At 44.6% G+C, this 9,374-nt stretch overlaps 1 long non-coding RNA gene across 1 annotated transcript; it reads left to right on the plus strand.

Moving 5' to 3' along the window:
- Positions 1-516: 516 nt before the first annotated feature.
- Positions 517-8,759, plus strand: LOC309376235. Its single transcript, XR_014171090.1, has 5 exons — positions 517-758; positions 2,647-4,544; positions 6,331-6,384; positions 8,210-8,532; positions 8,680-8,759. It is a non-coding gene; the product is annotated as an uncharacterized lncRNA (long non-coding RNA).
- Positions 8,760-9,374: the final 615 nt, after the last annotated feature.

Below are 9,374 nucleotides of genomic sequence, written 5' to 3' on the forward strand. Positions count from 1 at the left end.
TTTGTGTGGAATAATAATAATAATAATAATAATAATAATAATAATAATAATTTATTATTTATACCCCGCCCATCTGGCTGGGTCCCCCCAGCCACACTGGGCGGCTTCCAACAAAACACTAAAATACAATAACCTATTTAACATTAAAAGCTTCCCTCAACAGGGCTGCCTTCAGATGTCTTCTAAAAGTCTGGTAGTTGTTTATTTCCTTGACATCTGGTGGGAGGGCGTTCCACAGGGCGGGTGCCACCACCGAGAAGGCCCTCTGCCTGGTTCCCTGTAACTTGGCTTCTCGCAGTGAGGGAACTGCCAGAAGGCCCCCGGCTCTGGACCTCAGCGTCCGGGCTGAAAGATGGGGGTGGAGACGCTCCTTCAGGTATACTGGACCGAGGCCATTTAGGGCTTTCAAGGTCAGCACCAACACTTTGAATTGTGCCCGGAAACGTATTGGGAGCCAGTGTAGGTCTTTCAAGACCAGTGTTATATGGTCTTGGCTTTCCTGAAACCAAACTTTCCTGAAACCAAGCATTTATAAACAAAGAGAAGTTTGGTCATAAATGTTTATGCAGTGTATTCTTGGATGCTAGGCTGTACATGGCTTGGTGCCAATGGTACTGTATGAATCTGTGTTTCAGGCACTTGTAATACACTAATGCGCACTTTTGTTTTGTGGTCAGAAAGCCTTGAGAAACTCATGGGATGCTGCTGAAGAGTGCATTTGATCCACAGGTGGAACATGTCTGGTTTGGAAATGCAAGGTACTGGAGAATTTTTTTCTGTTTGATGTTAAGATTACTACCTAGACTAGCCTTCATCAACCTGGTACAATCCAGATGTTTTGAACTACGGCTCTTATTGGCCCCAGTCAGCATGGCCAGTAGCCAAGAATGATTGGGAGTTGTAGTCCAGCAATAACTGAAAGGCACCTGGTTGGGAACACTTTCAAAGATAGGAATAATAATAATAAAATAATAATAAATTTTATTTATATCCCGCCCTCCCCAGCTGAAGCCGGGCTCAGGGCGGCTAACAACAATAAAATAGTACAACAGCATGATTTTATGCGAATGGAATATCTGCAGGTGTTACTCTTGGACTTTAGTTACCAGTGACCGCTAAGCTACAGTGCTACAGGAAAGCATGTGCTTCAAATGTGCTTTAAAGTTATGTAAAGCAGATTTGAAGCACTTGCTTTCTTGTAGCAATGTAGTTTAGCGGTTACTGGTAGCTATGAGGGATAAACTACAGTGCCCATAATTCTTTGAGTGTGTGTCTGTGATTAGAATGTACTTGGAAGGTAAAGTGTTTACACCATGGGTAGGCAAACTAAGGCCCAGGGGCCAGATCCGGCCCAATCGCCTTCTAAATCCGGCCTGCGGACGGTTCAGGAATCAGCGTGTTTTTACATGAGTACCGTATTTTTTGTCCCATAGGATGCACCTAGTTTTTGGGGGGGGAATAAAGGAAAAAACTTTTTCTTTTATTTCCCCCCCAAAACCAGGTCGGGGAAACCGAACCAGGTTGAGGAACAGCGGGATGGCGGCGCTGCGCCTCCCTGCTATCCCCCAAGCTTGTGGGGCTGTCCGATGTCTGCCCGGGCGGCAGGCTGCTATCCGCAGCGTGGGGAGCCCTGTGGGGAATTCCTGCAAGGCTCCCCACGCTGCGGATGTCTGCCCGGCGCGAGGGGCACTCTGCTTCAGGGCGCCTCTCGCACCGGGCGGCAGGCTGCTATCCGCAGCCTAGACAGCCCTGTGGGAACTCCTGCAGGGCTGCCTAGGCTGCAGGTGTCTTCTTGAAGCCTGGAGAGCGAGAGGGGTCGGTGCGCACCGACCCCTCTCGCTCTCCAAGCTTCAGCGAAAGCCTGCATTCGCCCCATAGGACGCACCCAGATTTCCCCTTCATTTTTGGAGGGGGAAAAGTGCGTCCTATAGGGCGAAAAATACGGTAGAATGTGTCCTTTTATTTAAAATGCATCTCTGGGTTATTTGTGGGCAAAGGAATTCGTTCATCCCCCCCCCCCAAATATAGTCCGGCCCCCCACAAGGTCTGAGGGACAGTTGACAGCCCGCTGCTGAAAAGGTTTGCTGACCCCTGGTTTACACAGCCTCCTTCCCAGTTATGTCTAAGGGAGAAGGCTTTTCTTTCGTCTATTGAAACCTTACTCTGTTATGGTAAGGTTACCAGATGTCCCTGTTTCCCAGGGACAGCCCGTAGATTTACAAATCAGTCACCTGACAAAATCCATCCCCAAAATGTCCATGGGTTTAATTTAATGCCCCTGAATTTATAGTTTAAGTGTTGTAGATTTATAAGATAACTGTAAATTACTCCTACATGGCATTCTCTTTGGAAGGAAACAACTCATTCTTGAGTTTCTCTTTGGAATTAGTAGGGAATGAATGTTGTGTGATTGGTTCAATGGCATAAGACACATCAATGTGTATATCGAAGTGTGATTGGCTAGCTGCTATCGCATGGTTTTCTCTCAAAATGTGATTGGCTCCCTGCCAACTCGCACTTGTTTTCATATCTCACTTTTGTTTTCCTCTTCCTCTTTTATTCAGTTGCTTTTTCCAGTGTTGAGTGTTTGGTTTTGGCAGTATCAGCAGCCTTTTAACACATCCACGTGTACTTTTTGTATTGTAGTTATTGAAGCTAATAAGACGTCAAAGAAACGAAAATGTGTGGTTAATGATTTGATACTAAAAGATTTTCCATTTATCAGAAGAGGAGTGAAGGAACATTCTGCATTTTGTTCACTATGTGAAGTAACTTTTACCGTTGGAAGTGGCGGGCGAACCTCAGTCGTTGAACATGTTGCAACGAAAAGACATAAAAGCTCCTTGATTCGGGAAAGTAGCAACGCAAAGAACATACCAGCATACTTTAAGACGATTGTGCCAGACCAAAGTGAAATAAACATTGCCCTTCAAGAAGGAACTTTCGCATTTCATAGCGTGAGGCATTACCACAGTTTCAAGTCTATGGACTGTACTTCCAGCTTGATTAAGAAATTCACGTGTTCCAGAACAAAAGTCGAAGCCATTGTCAAACACGTGATTGCTCCCTGGGCGATTGCTGAAGCTGTAGAAGAAAGCAATACAGCTTCTTTTGTAACTATACTTCTAGATGCTTCAAATCACTGTAACACAAAATTACTACCAATTATTGTTCGCTACGTACATGTGAATGCCGAGAAAGCTGTGTCCATCCGTAATAAGATTGTGGACTTTGTTCAAATTACGGGGGAAACAGCTGAAATAATATACACGGCTTCATTTCAAACAATCAAGCATCTTGGTTTGGAGCATAAAGTGGTAGCGGTTTCAGCAGACAATACGAACACGAACTTTGGTGGTCTGAAGAGGAAAGGTTCAAACAATGTCCTCGCCAAAATGAAGGAAGGTTTGGGAAAGAATATTCTCTGCTTGGGGTATATCGCTCAAATGATACATAACAGTGCACATTCTGCAATAAATTCTATCCCTGTTGATGTTGAAGGACTTGTGGTAAAGGTTTTTGGTTATTTCCACATATTTACAGTGAGAGTAGAACATCTAAAAGAGTTTTGCGAGTTTGTAGGACAGGAGCACAAGAATATTCTTAGCTATAGCAATGTCAGGTGGCTTTCGCTGCTGCCAGCCATCAGAAGGATCTGTGAAAATTATGCTGCCTTGAAATCCTTCTTTCTGTCTGAGGAGAAATGCCCAGCCCTGCTGAAAAAGTGGTTCAGTGATCCTTGCACCTATTTGTGGATGAATTTTGTTGCCTCAACGCTGCCACTTTTCCATGATTCCGTACTCCAAGCCGAAGGAGAGGAAGTAACAGCAGTGGAATCTTGCATGATTCTCAACATTTTGATTCAGAAACTTCAGGCTAGGAGTGATGACAAGTTTATTCCCATCTCGGTGAGGAAACTTTTGCCATCTCTCGAAGAAGGTGGTTCCTGCACACAGGAAGAATTTCTCACCATATCAAAAGACTTCTACACTACTGCTGTTGAATACCTAACTGCTTTGAGCTCCCACTCTGAAGATATTAGGTGCATGGAGTGCATTTTGCTTCGGACTTCTCCGCAGAGAGAAAACTTTGAAGAGTGTCTCCAATATTTTTCATCAAGAGTAGGAGGAGTTGGTCTAAGTGAGGATCATTTATTTGATGAAATTTCTTCTTTGAAAGAATATGTATCAAAAGAAAAGATAACTAAATGGAATGAAGATGGCGCTGATGTGTGTTCAAGATGGAGTGACGTTTTCTCATTCTTCTCTCAGAAGATGATCCCCTATCCACAGCTACAGAAGTTGGTTCAACTCTGTCTCTGTCTACCAGGAAGCAATGCTGCAGTGGAGAGAGTGTATTCTTCCATGAACGTGATGTGGACACCTCAGAGATCAAGGCTTGATATTGACACTATCAAAGCTATGTTAGCGGTCCAAAGTAATTTTTCCATGGATTGCCAGGAATTTGCAACAAAGCTGGAGTCAAGAAGAGGTCTTCTCAGCAAGGTGCACTCCTCCGAACAATACAACTAGTTAGGAACACAGGTAACTCTTCAATTTCATTAATGTAGTTGTTTTAATGTATTATCTTAGTAATAAAGGCAGACTTCCTATCGAGCTGTCATTCCGACTGAAGTTGAAAAGTGTCCCCAGATTCATTGAAAAAAATCTAATAACCTTATGTTATGGAGCATATCAGCTGTCTCCAGCCACAAAAAAAAACGTTCTGCTCCTTGAACTTTACCCTTGGAAGTTAGGGGCACCAGTATCTTGAGAGCACTTGTCCCTTGCTGCCCTAGAGACAAGAAATCTAGAAATGGACGCACTTCATGTATAGTCCCCTTCCACACTGTTGGAGAGCAGGCTGGGCCCTCTGAGATCTGCAACCTGCATATTCCTACTGCTCTGAGTCTTTGGACAGTGACTGAGGAGATAAACCATGAAGGAGACATTGCTTCACTTAGGTAGTGTTTGCTTACTTTAACCGTTGCTTTGTGCTAGTGGTATTGTTAAAAAGTTGAGTTCAATCCAGTGCTTCTTAAACCTTTGGGAGTGAGGTCCATAATTTACATAGGAACATAGGAAGCTGCCGTATACTGAGTTAAGACCAGGAGTCAACAACTGAAGGCATAACCGGCCCCTGAGCTGCCTCCTTGGTGAGTCCCTGCACGCTGTGCTAAAGCAGTTCGGCGCAGGGACTCTTCTGCGGCTCTGGAAATCGCTTCTGCACATGCCCAGACGCCCCTTCTATTATTAGAATCATAGAGTTGGAAGAGACCCCAAGGGCCATCGAGTCCAACCCCCTGCCAAGCAGGAAACACCATCAGAGCACTCCTGACATATGGTTGTCAAGCCTCTGCTTAAAGACCTCCAAAGAAGGAGACTCCACCACACTCCTTGGCAGCAAATTCCACTGTCAAACAGCTCTTACTGTCAGGAAGTTCTTCCTCATGTTTAGGTGGAATCTTCTTTCTTGTAGTTTGGATCCATTGCTCCGTGTCCGCTTCTCTGGAGCAGCAGAAAACAGCCTTTCTCCCTCCTCTATGTGACATCCTTTGATATATTTGAACAGGGCTATCATATCACCCCTTAACCTCCTCTTCTCCAGGCTAAACATGCCCAGCTCCCTTAGCCGTTGCTCATAAGGCATCGTTTCCAGGCCTTTGACCATTTTGGTTGCCCTCCTCTGGACACGTTCCAGTTTGTCAGTGTCCTTCTTGAACTGTGGTGCCCAGAACTGGACACAGTACTCCAGGTGAGGTCTGTGTCCAGTTCTGGGCACCACAGTTCAAGAAGGAGTTATTATTAGTTATTGAACTTATAAGTATCCTGTTAGAGGCCACCTAGCAATATTTTTAAGAGCTTAAGTAAAAAAAAGTTATTATAAAAAGACATGCAATTCATAGAAATCAACATCTTTCCCCAATAACAGCAGCAAAAAGCTCTGGTGGCACAAGCAGCTAAGCTTTCTAGTCTATCTCCTCTCGCTGAAAAAGAAAATAAAAGACTCTTGCGTTCAAATTTAACACTGGAGAATTGCATATTATATATTCCATGTTTTAATTCACGTGTTGGCATTAGAGGGTATATTGCTTATATAAATAGAATTTAATAGGCAGGGGGTCGGTAACCAAGTCACTCCAAGAGCATCCACAACAGAAGTGCTGTGGGCCCGTCATGAATTTTCTTTAAACTCCCTAGAAATTGGGGGGGGGGGGAGGGGAATGACAGACACACACTCATTGTGTGACCAGCCCAGGAATACATTGGGAGTCCCAGTTTGAGAAGCAGCTCTCTTAACTCTTATACAATTTTGTTCTTCCCGTTCTAGTACACTTGAAAGTTCATTGCATGCTATTGGAATGGCCACATAATCCTGAAGTGGGTATGTACAGCAGTTTTGACTCTCAAGGTATTCATGAGAATGATTAATTTTTCCTATTTGCCTTTTGTGGGCCGGGGTGTGTCATCAAGACCACTGTGGGGTGTTGTCTTTATAAACGCCACTGTGAAAATAATACTGTACTCTTAGGTTTAGACTAAAAGTGCATTGAAATATGAAATGCTGTCTTGGGATAAGCAGTTCTGAAAGGGCATCAGCCGTGTTGGACTACAGTGCCCATTATTCCAGGCCATTGGCAATGTTGGCCTAGAGATTAGGCAGCTTTCTACAAATGCACTTGCTGTTCATCCTGCTGTCAACCCAATAGGGATATCTGGAGAGGTTGCGTAGGCCTTTGAGCTCTGTGATGTATAGTCCTCTTCCATGCCGTTGTAGAGCAAGCTGGGCTCTCGTGGTCTGCAACCGGCATATTCCTACTGCTTCTCTGAGTCTTCAGGCAGTGACTGAGGAGATAAACCATGAAGGAGACATGTGCTTGTTTGCTGCTTTGTGCATAAAACCTTATTACCGTATTTTTCGCCCTGTAGGACGCACTTTTCCCCCTCCAAAAATGAAGGGGAAATGTGTGTGCGTCCTATGGGTGGGCGAATACAGGCTTTCGCTGAAGCCTGGAGAGTGAGAGAGGTTGGTGCGCAGCCCCCAGAACAGGCAGCTCTCCACAAGCCGTGGGAGAGCTGCACGAAGTTGCACAGCTCTCCCACGGCTTTTGGAGAGCTGCCTGCACCCCGAAGCCTGGGGGCGCACTGAGCTCAGCGCCCCCCCAGGCTTCAGGCTTTGCACAGCTCTCCCATGGCTTGTGGAGAGCTGCCTGTTCTGGGGTCAGGGGAAGCTCGGGCTTCCCCCACCCCAGCCCCACGCCTGAGGGAAAAATAATTCCCCCCCCCTTTATTTCCCCCCCAAAAAAACTAGGTGCGCCCTATGGGCCGAAAAATACGGTAAATCTGGTAGGCTTCCTATTGGGGGATCTGATTGGCCACTTGGAGAACAGGATTCTGAATTGGCCGGGCATTTGGAACGATCCAACAGGGCTCTTGTGTTCAGTTTGTTCCTTGCTCTTTTTTTGAGTTTTCAGTACTATGGCACGAGGGGTGTGAAAAATCGAGGCACTTAATGGCCTTGTAAGAGGCATATGCACCAGAGTTTTATGTCATAATTGTGTTAATAAGCCTAAGCTTATGGTTCCCGGTTGGAAGAACCTATGGGAGCCAGAGATATTTCGAGTCTTACTGTTAATATTATGTTTTCATCCTTACCTATGCAAGTGTTATAAAGAGCACACTTGGGCTTGTTCAAGTTGGTCCTTGCATGTTCTGCCCTGTTTAGGGAAACTTTTAACATTTAACAGACTACTGTCTTTTAATACTTTGTTGAAAGCCGCCCAGAGTGGCTGGGAAAACCCAACCAGATGGGTGGGATATAAATAATAATAAATTATTATTATTATTATTATTATTATTATTATTATTATTATTATTACTACTACTACTATTAATTATTATTTCAATGTTTGTGCAGTGACTAGTTTGAAGCCTTTACATAGGGGTCTGATTTTTATTTATTTTTACACTGAGGTCCTGCCTTTTATTGGTGCGTGCTTGATTGATTTTCCTCCCTCTATTTTTTTTCATTCCTTTCTCCACAAAGTCTCAAAGTGACTTACAAGGTCTGTACAAGACAAAAAAGCCTTAAAATCTGTTTTTATTTACACACACACACACATATATTTATATATATGCATGCTGATTTTATGTTCAGGAAGCTGAGAACCAAAAACAGCCTGTTGTATGTTTTTGTTTTTATTTATTAGGCCGTTGTAAATGGAAGAAGAATAAACTGGGGGGAAAGAGCTGGAGAAGATGCTGGAAATGTGGTCTTGTGAAAGCATCAGCTATTTAAGTGTAGGTCAGAAGAGAACAGAACAGTCCTGGAGAAATGGCTACCTTTGGTCTCCAGTATGCCTTCGAGACTACAATTCCCATCACCCCTGGTTGCCGACCCTGCTGGCAGGATTTGGAAGGTCCCAACATCGACAGGGCACTATGATGGCCTTCTCTGGCAGCAACATGGTGGAAGAAAAGCTGCAATGCTACGGATACTAATATGAGCAGGAAATATCTCCAAAGCTTTAATGTGAAGAATTATCATCTTGCTTTCCCCCCTGATTAGCAGCTGCTGCTGCCGTAGTAGTAACAAACCAGCAAGATATGTGACCCACTGCTTGTGGGCTCTGAGCAAAGGCGGTTGAGAGAAATAGTTGAATGGGGACAAAGATAACAGTCCAAAACCAAATTAACCGGTTGGGATCAAGCTGTTTTCTGCATTTGCAAAATTTGACAGCTGGCCATTGGTAGAACATTAAAGGTAAAGGGACCCCTGACCATTAGGTCCAGTCGTTGCCGACTCTGGGGTTGCGGCACTCATCTTGCTTTATTGGCTGAGGGAGCCGGCGTGCAGCTTCCGGGTCATGTGGCCAGCATGACTAAGCCACTTCTGGCAAACCAGAGCAGCGCACGGAAATGCCGTTTACCTTCCCGCCGGAGTGGTACCTATTTATCTGCTTGCACTTGGACGTGCTTTTGAACTGCTAGGTTGGCAGGAGCAGGGACCGAGCAACGGGAGCTCACCCCATCGTGGGGATTCGAACCGCCGACCTTCTGATCGGCAATCCTAGGCTCTGTAGTTTAGCCCACAGCACCACCTGCGTCCCATTGGTAGAACATTGGGCGAGTTTTAATTCAGTTCTGTTTTAGATGCGAAACATGTGTTTATTTCATCACACTTAACTGCTAGCATTGCAGTTACCATGTTTCCCCTTCTGAAAAGCGTTGTTTAAAGATGTATGTATATATATATATATTTGGAAAAGTAATTGTTTACGTTACTCTGTTTTGATGTTTCATTTGCCTTCAGAAGTATAGGTTACACCCGAGCAGAGCAGCTTGTAAAATTCTGAAGGCTTGGAAAGAATTGCC

The sequence above is a fragment of the Podarcis melisellensis genome (assembly GCF_964234715.1).
Source record: "Podarcis melisellensis genome assembly, chromosome: 8".
NCBI lineage: Eukaryota > Metazoa > Chordata > Lepidosauria > Squamata > Lacertidae > Podarcis > Podarcis melisellensis.